This window comes from Mytilus trossulus, unplaced genomic scaffold (genome assembly GCF_036588685.1).
Source record: "Mytilus trossulus isolate FHL-02 unplaced genomic scaffold, PNRI_Mtr1.1.1.hap1 h1tg000128l__unscaffolded, whole genome shotgun sequence".
Lineage (NCBI taxonomy): Eukaryota > Metazoa > Mollusca > Bivalvia > Mytilida > Mytilidae > Mytilus > Mytilus trossulus.
In genome coordinates, this window is record NW_026963301.1 from 2,838,046 (window position 1) to 2,850,788 (window position 12,743).

The window sequence follows — 12,743 nt, forward strand, 5'->3', positions numbered from 1 at the left end:
CTGTGCTCTTACTCTATGATGCCACGTGTTTAGCGTTGAAATAGAATACCAATTTAATTAACTTCTGTGTTTGACCCGTTCGGGACTCGAACAAATGACCTCCCGCTCTCGAGGCGAACACCCCACACGAGACCAACCAGGAGAGCGGTAGTGATCAGTAGTACAGAATATCATACCAAAAACAAAAGTACAATACACACTACAGTTTCACAGAATTTAAGAGATATTAAAGCGAGCTAAAAGTATCTAACCTGAATTGGATGCGTGAAATGATATTGTAAACTACACGTAAACATGGATGATCGACTTAAGGGTAGATTTTATGGATCAACGTTCTCGGCATAAAAAAACTCTTGCACCTATTATTTAAGTGGTCCGCCGGATTATTGCCTGCTGTTTCAATTCTTAATTTCTGTCCTTATTCAATATACCCTCATTTTCCAGTGGTATTTTAAAGTTTCACGTCCAGCCTCTCTGTCGACCTCCTATTGTACGACATACATATTGTATTTAAAATTTATGTGTTATAGTCGTGAACATGCATGAAATATTTGCCACTGGACGTAAAGCAAACAACAATCAATTGATTTCTCTGTACTAGTACTTAGCACACAAAGACAAGATCTTGTAAAATGCTATAATTTACAATTTCCATTTAAATTTTTATGTTTTTTTTGGGGTTTTTTTTTTAGGGGGGTCAGTTTTCTCTTCAGTTTATCACATAACTGACTGCCTATTAGAAAGTATAAAAGTTTTTCCAGGTGTTTTGCTTCATTCAGACATGAAAAGGGAATAACGGATGACTAAATTAACGAGTTTGTTTTCATATAATACATTGAACTTGCGATTATATCTCAACTCACACGTTTTGATCGGGACAGTGAAACCTAGTTTAATACGGTTTTATTTACTGAAGTTTGCATGCAACTATATATAGTTTTTATTTAAAAAAACACAAATAAAGCAAGATCTAGTAATTAATTGGACTGAATAGATAAAAAAAACTAATTATTTTGCATTCGCATGTAACGTAATTTAGGAAAATAACCAAATCAGAAAAAAAGTAACATTTACCGGATGAATATTGTTGGAAGAGTTTACTTACTGTTTTCTAAGGTCTGATCTTTACGAATCTATTTCATGATTACTGACAGATGATGATGATGTATGGGTTTTTCTGTCCGACTATCCTGTTTGGGTACTGCGGACTTTCTACTTATTGTCTGGTTCTGTTGACCGTTTAGCCTTTACTTTATTTCTAGGAGTGTGATAAGGCGTATCTGGCCGTTCTAAGATCAAAAGAGCTGATGTAACTGCCTCTGGAGATGGCATCAATAGTGGGGATGTGTGAGGTGGTGTTGTCCGGAGCAACTCGGGATCGTCTAGGTCGAATCCCTCGTCATATATCCGGCATCGCTTGCCTCTGTCTTTGGTTGGGTGGAGGTAGTATTGGCGATGGCATGCTTTCCTGGGGTTGTACGGACTGATGACAGTGTCCGTCTTGATGCAAATGCCCTCAGGTTCCCCTTGATACTTTGTGGGTACTATCTCCCTGCTTCCATCTCGTGCTGTTGTGGCTTCTGTTTGTTGGTTCTGGTCTACCTTGGTGGTGTGTGGTAAGACCTCAGCCGATGTTGCAGCAGAGCTTTTGGCCTGCACCCACTGGTTGTAACGCTTGGCGTCCCTTCTCCTGGTGGATGGTGGTTTACTTTTCAGGGCCGGCTTGGCTTTACTGGAGGATACCTCTAGTTCCTTAGCCTTTGTCCACGTTAGCTGTACTGTCACCTGGTCAGTGCTTGCCGAGAACTTCCAGGCAGGTTCTTTTCCAGTTAGCTTCATGGCTGCTAGTAAGGCATTCAAATCATCTGGAATTTCCATTATGTTTGTCCACGAAGTTAGTGAGTTGTTTTCAGCTGTGTTCAGTACGAATACTTTTTTACTGACAGATCAAAATTATCAAGAATATATAGCAAGAAGTTGTTGGCCAGAATATTCATTGGTCAGTTATAATGAGGTCTGTATGGGTTTTTAATTGCCTCATTTATTTAATAAGTAATCGTTATTTTAAAAAGTTGGCTAAAAAAATATAAATTTACCCCCTTACATGTTTTTGTAAAACTATCATTTGGTGTTATTTTAATGCTAAACAAAATATGATAAATATTATTTAAATGATGTAATGCCATTAAATCGGTCCGTTTTCATTGCAATTTGGTAACTGTTAATTGTATATATCAGTCCGAGTACTGTTTAACTATCATTTAAGTTTGACATATTTAGACTCGTCCAATTCAGAGGAATTAGGTTTCTGCAAGTGCTTTTTATAACTTTTCTTATATTTTTTTGACGGTTTGTAAGTCAGTAAAAGTTCGATGATTAAGTTAATATAGACATTAAAAGACCTCCTCACAAAAATAGCTGTTCAAATCCCCTCGCCCTTCGGGCTCGGGGATCTGAACATCTCTTTTTGTTCGGAAGTCTTTTAATATCAATATTAACTTGTCACTGAACTTTTACTATTACTAAAAGCTGGTTCAAAGTCCAATACAATGAAAACAATTAATTAACCTTCAAGTATGTTGTGACGTACAATCATTATGACTGTACAACATTTACATCCCAGCTCCTTTGTTCTAACAGGAGTGATCTGAGCCGGATCGTCCCTATCAGATCACCCCAGTTTGAGTTTCTTTGTTATGCATGCTTTCCTTTGTTCTGTAATATTTTGGCGGGAATGTCAAATCCACTATAAAACTTGGACATAATTAATTCTAATGAAACGACTATCTATCAAAATTCACGTAGAAAAATTCCAGTGTATATGCTGGGATTCAAACTCAAGACCTTTGGCATATCAAGTCACGACACATACCACTACACCAGGACGACTGGATACCAACTAATAGTAATTTGACATACTTAAAGGAAGCAAGATCTTTTTATAAGTGGGGCGAGTTGTCATACCTTTATTCAGTGGGGTTTTAACCTTTTTCGTTAGTAAGTGAGTTTTCAGATTGATTGTTCAATTTGATTTAATACTTTTTCAAAAGTGGGGCGAGTCGGTAAACAAGAGCGGGGCGGGGTTTTTTTTATAAAGTGGCGATATAGTGTGGGCCGATTGACAAGTGGGGCGAATTGATACTGTTTGATATCTACTCATCGTGTTTGGGGATCATAAAGGGTATACATCATAAAGTAATATATAAAGTATGTTTTAATGGTTGTGTGGCGTTCTAACTAGATTTTATGAATTGTAAATGTTTTTCGTCTCATCTAAAACAGCTGGGATGTAAAATAGTTATCCCACTCGGACTTGGTGTGTCAGTGTTAGATCACCCTCTGGCCTCCGGCCATCGGGGTGATCTTACACTGACACACCAAGTCCTTATGGGATAACTATTAAGTATCGTTACGGTATCTACTTAAGTATTTAATTAAATATATATATATATACAGATCAAGGACGATACACTGAAACACATTTAAAATTAATTATATATATGAAATTTAAATACTTCCCTGTTTAAAAAATGCAATGGTGTGTATCAGGATTAAAAAATATATTGTAAAATGTCCCTTTTAAATATTTAGACAAATAATGTAATATTTAGTCAAATAATGTAAAATTAGTATTGCACTATGTGTTTAAGGTCTGTGTTACCATGCAAACGCGAAAACAAATATCGCACGATTGCTATATAATTCTTAACATGTTAATAAATTTTGGAAAACATGTATAATTGAAAGTTCTTTGTATCTACTGCTCCATTTGATTTTCGAAAAGTTTTCACTGCTAGAGCAAACACTGCTTTGCTAAATGGCTTACCGTTAAGTTAAAGTGACGATATTCTTTTCTGCATTTTGAACTAAAGGTTTATTAACACTATTTGGAACTCCTCTGATTATATCTATACATACTATATAGAATAAAGAGACATTGCATGCATGGCTTAATGTGTATGTATATGTTAGTAAACAGTCATTGACTGAAGGACGTCATAGTATTTTACACTTTACAAAACTGAGCAGTTTAAATGTAGGTTACACGTTTAAATGTATAAGTGCAAATGGCGTGTTTTAATAGATCAAAAATGGTTAAAGGACAACCGTATGTGTATGTTTTGGTAAAAGGGTGACGGTGTTGGTGTGTGTGTTGGAAGAGCTGGAAAGAAGGAGGGTAGAATTTCGCACACTCTAAAGTTCTGGTAAACCATTGTCTCTAGTCTAATAAGTCAGATTTTTGTTTTAAATAAAATGTGTAAGGGTACCGCGGAACCAGGGTCTCGCCCACTTTTGTTGTTGTCTAATATGTTTTCAGTGTGATATGAAGTGAGTTCAATATATTGTGACGGAATGTACATGCTGAGAATCGCTTTGCCTCGTTTTTGCCCCAAAAAAATTATTTCATAACAAGGGTTGGCCTCGTTGATCGACTGGTCAAAGTACTCAAACTACTGTCTCACTAGATGTCACTCTGATGTTGTGGGTTCGAATCCAGCACGTGACAGGAGTGTTCAACTCCATTCTTTATTTATAAGAATTGTCATTTTTAACAAGTTAGTAAAATGTCCGTACCTTCAATGTTTATGATGTACGATCGAAAATGATAAAATGTGTTATTGGTCGAATTCTTTTCAATATTTTCAGCAAATATGTGTCCATCTAGATGTGACTATAGGAGGAAACTTGAACATTGGGGATCAAAAATAATTCCAAATTTGTCTCGGGAAGAATTGTTAATAGAGCTAGAATCAGAACTACAGAAGATTGAAAAGGAACTAGCAGTCAATAGAACACAAAATCTTCTATCATCCGCAGGCGATCGTCTGCTCCTAATAAACGGAAATCTTCTGAGAGGATGGGATTACTATAGCCGGAGTTGCATTTATGTGTATTGTCGTTGACTTTGTTTTGCTGATTGATGTACGCAATTTTGTTAAGTTTGTTAAATCTACGATTACCTTTTGAATACTAAGAAATGAGTTAAAGGCAAAATTATCATAAGAACTGCATAATTCTGCTGGGATTTGTGTGTCCGGTTATGGTGAAATTCCATCTCTGAGAATCGGTCTAGTACTAGGAACTATTCATCTTTTATTTCAGTTTATATGATATTAACACGTTTCCGTCCTGCATTGGATGTTTTGGCACTTGCGTTTTACATCTATCCATTTATATATACATTTACTTTAAAAAAAAACAATATTATTAATTGATTCTGTATAAATGACGCTTTTCTTCACACTCAGGTATTTGGCTTTTTATAATTAAGTAAGTCGAACTTTCAAAGAAAACTGCTCAAGTTGCATATGAACATACTATTGCATTATTCAAATGACTCAACACCTAGTGGTCTAAAGGTAACTGCGCAGTATATGTCCATCAAATGTCCCATGTACCCTTTGTGAGCAGTTGCTTTCATCTGGTGTCTGACTGCTGTCATCGTAGTCCGTTATTTCTTCTCGCCAAGGTCATGAAAACTAAATAGCAATAATTGTATTTCGCTATTTAGCCATGAACATCATTTACTATAATCACTTGGCTACACAGTTAATTGTACAAGGAATGGTATAAATGTATTAAAATTGATCCCCGTTTTGAAACAATGCAATATCATGTACAAGAGTTTTCACTCTTACTAGCGGTAACTGTGACTGTTTTGCTTCATTAATATCACGAGATGTTCAAATTTTAATTCATATGTAAACTTTATTTGAAACACTTATCCTGACTTCTTATTTTTGTGATGTGTACCTATTAAATACATTTCGATATAATTTAGAAACTATATCATGTATTTTTTAAAGGGTCATAAAGTTTCACTTCAATACGTTATACCACTGAACAATGATGTGATTTCCGAGTATTATCTCTTAATACTAATATATACAATACAATGCAATGCTTCTTATTGTACTAACTCACCAAATATACTACGATACACTCTGGTTTAGTCTTAGTACATGCGTTCTCAATCCCGCCAATACGCCAACTCTCGTTACCTGGTAACTATTCGTGATCTTATCCTGAGTTAGGTAGTTATCAATGGATCATCCCGGGAACCGGACTACGCGGTATATCTAACTACCGTACTGTCTACATAGTAATGTCACGTTCATTATACTATATTACACAACACTCCCCCCAACTTTGAAAAGAGTGAGTGTACTTCCTATTTGAATATCCACTATATTCCTTTAGTCCACCCCGTCTGGTTGCACCACGGGGATAAAAAAAAATTAATCTCCAAATATTATGAACAATGCATATTCCAATGTTGATTGACATATTCACAACACACCTGTATATATATATATATATTCAAAATTCATATTTTCTCCGTTATCGCTTTGCGGATTCACTTTATAACTAGCATATCATTCCTTGATATATATATATATATATTGTAAACATTTCCACTTATGATCTAATCTCCAATTAAAATTTACAGCTGATTTTCTATGTTCACATGAATCTGATCTATATACATCTTGTCTTATCTTTTAAATTATCTTGCGGTACCAGAGTCCTGGCACCGTGGACATCGGAACTTTACCATAATGTCGGCCAGCTGCGGTGTCAAATCTATACAAGCTCCATGGTACCATTCATCGCAGACATCCCACTGTATCATGAACAGTCCATCATCTGGTTTTCTGTACAAACAGTGCAAGTCTTGATTAATTGCCTTGGTTACATCTTCACCGTCCTGTAACCGGTGCTGGCACTGTTTTAACCAGGGTGGTACTTCTCTGTCTTTACATGGCTTTAAACGGTCATGATTTATTGTCAGTACAGTTTTTTGTAATTTTATCTTGTAAACATACGAAGATAATTTAGCACATACAAGTCCTGGACCTTTCCACGGTGGGTCCAATTTCTTTGCTCTACCTTTAATTTTAGCTGTGTCTAAAACATAAACTAAATCTCCTGTTTTGTATTCTCTTTCCAGAATACGTACATCATAATAACGTTTCATTGTATTCTGAGTAGTTTTTAGCGCAGATGTTATGGCATCTCGGAGTCTTCTCACATACCCATCTTGTGACTCATTCTGTTTTAGCACCAGGTACACTGTACAATAAATCAACAGGCTGGTTAACCTCTCTCCCAAGCATCAGCATGTTTGGCGTAAAACCAGTACTTCTGTTAACAGACGATCGAACAGCTCCTGTCAACTGTGCCAAATGTTCATCCCAATTGTCTTGTTGTTTAGACACGAAGCAACGGATGGCGTCCATTAAGGTTCTGTTGCAACGTTCTGCTTGTCCGTTTGATGATGGTCTGTACGGAGTAGTTCTCGCTTTGTGCATTTGCAAGATTTCACAGATGGATTTAAAAAGCTTGCTTTCAAAATTGCGTCCTTGGTCTGTAAAAACCTGAAATGGGAATCCAAAACGAGAGCAAAACTCGTTCACTGCAGCTCTTGCCGTATGTTCTGCAGTTTGTGCTGGTAACGGAATACATTCCATCCATTTGGAAAACTGGTAAACCATAACTAGTACATGGGCATTCCCAAATTTCGTCTCTGGCAGTGGTCCTAGAAAGTGGACTCGCTCCATTGGTGCACCTGCATGAAACTGGGTAAGCGGACATTTCGCCTTTCTGTTTGGCTTATGTACTGCATGTTTTGACAAAGTCTCTTATTTTTTGTGTCATACCATACCATTGATATTTAGCTTTAATTCTCAATGTGGTCCTATTCATACATTGATGACCTGCTGCCGGAATATCATGACATAATGATATCACTTGTTCAACAAGATGTCTTGGTACAACAAGTCTTGGTGTTCCGTCTTTCTTGTCCAAATTTCTCAATATTCCATTTTCATCTAAATAGAACATATCTTTGTTTATCCAATATTTCTTAGCTATTGGACTGCATCTGAATATTGTAGCTTCTGATGGTTCTGTTTTGTCCCTGAGCCATACCAGTATTAACTCCAAGTTTGGGTCTTTAGACTGATAATCCTGTAATTGTTCTGGTGAATAAGTACTAGCTTCTATACCTGTCTCAGTAATGGCATTTACATTTGGGAGGTCCAAATATGTCGCGTAAACTGACATACCAAGTGGTGTAGTGACTATTTCCACTGGACTGTGACAAAGATTTTGGTTCTGGATTACTGTGTCTTGATTTGTTCTGTCAAATACTTGTTGCTGGACCTGAAATGTACTTAAATTCTCCTTCACGTGACTAGTAACATTCTGGTCCTCATCTTGTGGTATTGAACTCTCTGGTCTAGCATTATCCTCTATAATTACATGTATATGTTGGGTATTGTCCCGTTTCAGTAAATTGTCATCAGAAATCAAAGAACTCGGTAGTACTGTGTGTGGTCCTATAGTTTCAAAACTTTTTAAGTCCTGATGTGAAGCTAAATGAATAACATTATCTACGTCTTCTCGAAATCCAAGCCAACTTTGGTGAGCACGAGTACAGTAATCGCATGCTCCACAAGGTAGATTGTGTTTTAGCACGTTTCCAGCTGCTAATCTATTCTGTGGACAGGCTAAATCTGGCAGACGTGATAATGCGTCCACATTTTGGTGTCTTTTACCTGGCCTGTGATTAACTGTCATGTGATACTGGCTTAGCTTCTCTAACCATCGAGCTAGTTGTCCTTGTGGCTCTTTAAAGTGCAATAACCATGTTAAACTGCTATGGTCTGTACGGACTATAAACTCTCGTCCTAAAAGGTAATGTCTGTAATATCTGGTGAATTTCACTACTGCAAGCAATTCTTTTCTTGTCGTGCAATACCGCTTTTGCTCATGGGTTAATGAAAAACTTCCGTAGGCAACTGGACGTTCTACACCATCTTGGACTTGAATCAACTCTGCTCCAATTGCGAAATTGGAAGCATCTGTGTCCAAAATAAACGGGTCTTTATTGTTGGGTAATGCCAATAAAGGAGTTGTTGTCAATGCCTCTACAAGTCTGTCAAAAGCTTCTTGCTCTGAGTTTCCCCATTTGTACGGTTTCTTACCGGTCAATTGATACAAAGGGTAGGACAGATCCGCAAAATTCTTTATGAAAGTTCTGTGATAATTGGCAAAGCCTAGAAATTCTTCAACTTCCCTGGTTGTCGTAGGTACTTTCCATTTCTTCACAACTTCCACATATTCACTGCCAATGGCCATACCATCTCTATTGATTGTTCTGCCTAAAAAGTCTATTTCTTTTTGAAAGAAATCACATTTCCTGGGTTTTAATTTCAGCCCATACTCTCTGAAACGTTCAAAAACTGATCTTAAATTCTGTAAATGGTCTTCAAATGTCTTTCCCATAACTAGAATATCGTCTAGGAAGGCAAGTACAACATTCCATGTTAATCCTCGGAGAACGAGATTCATTACTCTTGAATATGTCTCTGGGGCATTGCAAAGACCAAAACTCATTCGGACAAAGTGGAATAATCCGTATTTAGTGATGAAGGCGGTCTTTTCTTTGTCTGAGTCCTTCACTTTTACCTGATAATACGCACTATTTGCGTCCAATTTTGAAAACCATTCATTTTCCGCCAAAGTGTCCCAACATTCGTCTATAAGAGGAAGCGGGTAGACATCTTTTTTCGTCACGGAATTCAATTTCCTGTAATCTATACACCAGCGCACGGCGCCATCACGCTTGCGCACAAGTACTGGCGCGGATGCCCATTCTGATATAGATGGTTCTATTATACCTGCATCTAACATTTTCTTTAAATGGCTTTCTTCTTCATGTGCAAAGCACATGGGTGTTAGTCTTATTCGTTGTTTGATAGGGCGTGCATCACCTGTATCAATCTCATGTTCAATGTGACTAAATGTTCCCAAGTCAAAATCGTCTAGTCCGAAAACATCAACAAATTCATGAAGTAAATTCGCAACTTTGGACTGTTGGTCTTTAGTGAGTTCACTGGATTTATCCAATATGTTCTGTAACTGTTCCGGTAGTATATTGTTATCTCTGACTATTCCAGTTGTTGCTACTGACGGGGCTGGCCCCGTTTCAACAACATCAGCTTCAATTGCTTCGCCTAAAAGAGTTCCCATCTTGTTATTTGTTACATTCAGTAAACTGACACACACCAAAACACTAGCGTTGTAATAACCACGTGGAATTAACAAATCTATCTCTTTATTAGGTTCAATTATAAAGTGTTAACTCTGCCGACAAATCTGACTCTAATTGTACAACTGAATTTGGAGGTATGACTGTTCTATGTGGAACGGTAATTTTAGCAACTCTTGCCATTTTGTTCACAGGCGGTACCAGTCCAACATCTCCATTAATCATAGGTATTGCTTCTCCATTTATGAAAAATACCAATTTTCTGCTATCCAGAATTACTTTCGCTCTAACTAGAAAATCAAGTCCTAATAGCATGTCATTATCAATTGGCGCAACATAAATATCTGTCCTATATGTTCTTTCACCAATTTTCAATTCGACTGGTCCCACTACAAATGCATCCATGTGCATACCACGTCCTGCTGCCTGCATTGTTGTTTTTCTTTTGATGGGTGGTTTCTTAATGAAAGATTCGAAAACTTTGTCCGAAATTATTGTTACTTCCGCTGCGGTATCTACTACCGAAATTAGTGACTGTCCCTGTACTTTTAATGTGAATCGAAGCATTGATGCTGAACCTAACTGGCAAATAGTTCCTCATAAATGTACAGGATCTGGCATCTGAAGGTCAGTTACTTGCTGTAAATCATTATCTGGCTGCATTTTGTGCAATGGTGAATTTTACAAAGTATCTGTAGATGTTGAATTGTCACATGTTTTTAACGGGGTTATCCCCGAAACAGGTGTCTTGTTAGTATCATTTGAAATAGTGCTCAATGTTAGGCGGTTAGGTTTGGACTGAGTCAGGGTTCCGCCCTTTAGCCCGACTCTTTCTGGTTTAAAGGATCTGTATAGTTATTTCCTGTCGGCGACTGTAATTCAGTTGTTGTTGTTGGCGATAACCTTGCTTGTTGGTTTGCTGGCTAAATGGTTGGGCTGTTGACTGGACTTCATTTTGAGCATGAAACTGTTTTGCCTGCTGTTGTTTTTGAACCTGCTGTTTAAGGTCTCCTATTTCCTGTTTATGAAATGCTTCCATAGCAGTCATCTTTTCTAGCAATGTTTCCATTTGTTTAGACAATTCTGACTTAGTGTCCGTCTTACCAATAGCGTGAACAGCTAGGTCACTATCATAATCATAACTTGGTTCATCCTGATTTGGTGTTGGGTCACGTCTACCAGTTGGTTTACCAAATATAGCTGTGTGATTATCTGGTCGATTGCTGCTTCAACAGATGTTGGTCTGGCTGTGGCTCCATGTTGACCAGCTTCTTTATCTGAGCATCCCTGGCATATTTTCCAGATAGCTTGTGTGTACATGTAATTGTCTGGAAGCTCTCTAAATGATTTACAGGCTAACGAGAGAACTCGATCTGCCCAATCTTCCAATTTCTCATTTGCATTTTGACGTGCACTCATGAACTGCACTTGCAACGTCTCAGGCAAGTCTTGAAAATTAAATATTTTCTCTAGTTTGTTAATTACATCAAAATAATCCACGCCCTGGTCTCTGTCGATTAAATTTGCATAGTAATCACCTGCTTTACCATGTAAACACCAACACAATTGGTCTTTTCTTTCCGTGGTAGTCCACGATAAACGATCAGCATACCTCTGAAACTTGGTGTAAAAAGTTTTCCAACTTGATGAACCATCATACTTCAGACCTTTTGGTATTTCTAGGTTCCTTGATTTTGGTTTAGCTGGAGGCATTAATTGCGGTGACTCATGATAACTTAAAAATGGTCTAGGTGTATACATATTTCTGTTTATTGTAGAAGAGTATGCTTGGTTTGGTGTTCTCAAGGAATATACTGGTTCCCTAAACATTGCTGGTGATGGTATTCTGCGTTGAAATTCAGGTAAAGGTATTCTGCGTCTGATTTCTGGTGAAGGTATTCTGCGTTGAATTTCAGGTGAAGGTATTCTACGTCTGATTATAGTTGAAGGTGTATGTGATTCTAACCTTTGATGGCGTCTTGGGACTGGAACAGGCCTTTCTGTTCTAGGTTTGTGTTCATTGGGTCCTTGCTGCCATCCCACTTGTGATGTTTGCTGATGTGGATTATGGTCTCGTGAATAATCATGTTTTTCAATGTTTTCATTGGGACCTTGCTGCCATCCCAACTGTGATGTCTTCTGATTTGGATTATGGTTACGTGAATAATCACGGTTTTCAATATTTTCATTGGGACCTTGCTGCCATCCCAATTGTGGTGTCTGATGCTGGGTAGTTTGGTGACGTGAATAATCACGATTGTCAATATTTTCCTCAACATTTAATCTTATACTTGGTTTCGTGTACCCTAATTCATCTGTTCTATGAATGTTTTCTGGCTCAAATTGTCGATCACTAGCAAAATCTTGAACTTTATCTTGATCGCCACACTCAGTTTGAAGTAACGACTTCTTTTCATCCGGTCTGGAGATTTTTGATGAGTACCGATGGTCTCCATGCTGCATTGTATAATCTAAAGTTTTGCTCATTGCTGAACTGGGACGTGATAAATCACGCTTGACTTCCTCACGCTCAGGTTTAAGCAAATATTCATCAGAAGGTGTGTCTGAATCTGAAAAGTCATGCATTTCTGCATCCTGGTTTGCACGTCCTGAATGAAATGCAGTTGTTTTTACCTCACCCATGTCAACATAATCCTGTAACTCATAACTGAATTGTGGCTGCGTA

At 37.6% G+C, this 12,743-nt stretch overlaps 1 protein-coding gene across 1 annotated transcript in view; it reads right to left on the reverse strand.

Annotated features, from left to right (window-relative positions):
* Nucleotides 1-5,976, reverse strand: part of LOC134700236 (uncharacterized) — an 89,832-nt gene extending 83,856 nt beyond the window's left edge. Inside the window, exon 1 of the mRNA XM_063561595.1 lies at nt 5,926-5,976. The gene's annotated coding sequence lies outside the window, so the exon portion shown is untranslated. The remainder of the gene's footprint in view (nt 1-5,925) is intronic.
* Between the last annotated feature and the right edge of the window lie 6,767 nt (nt 5,977-12,743).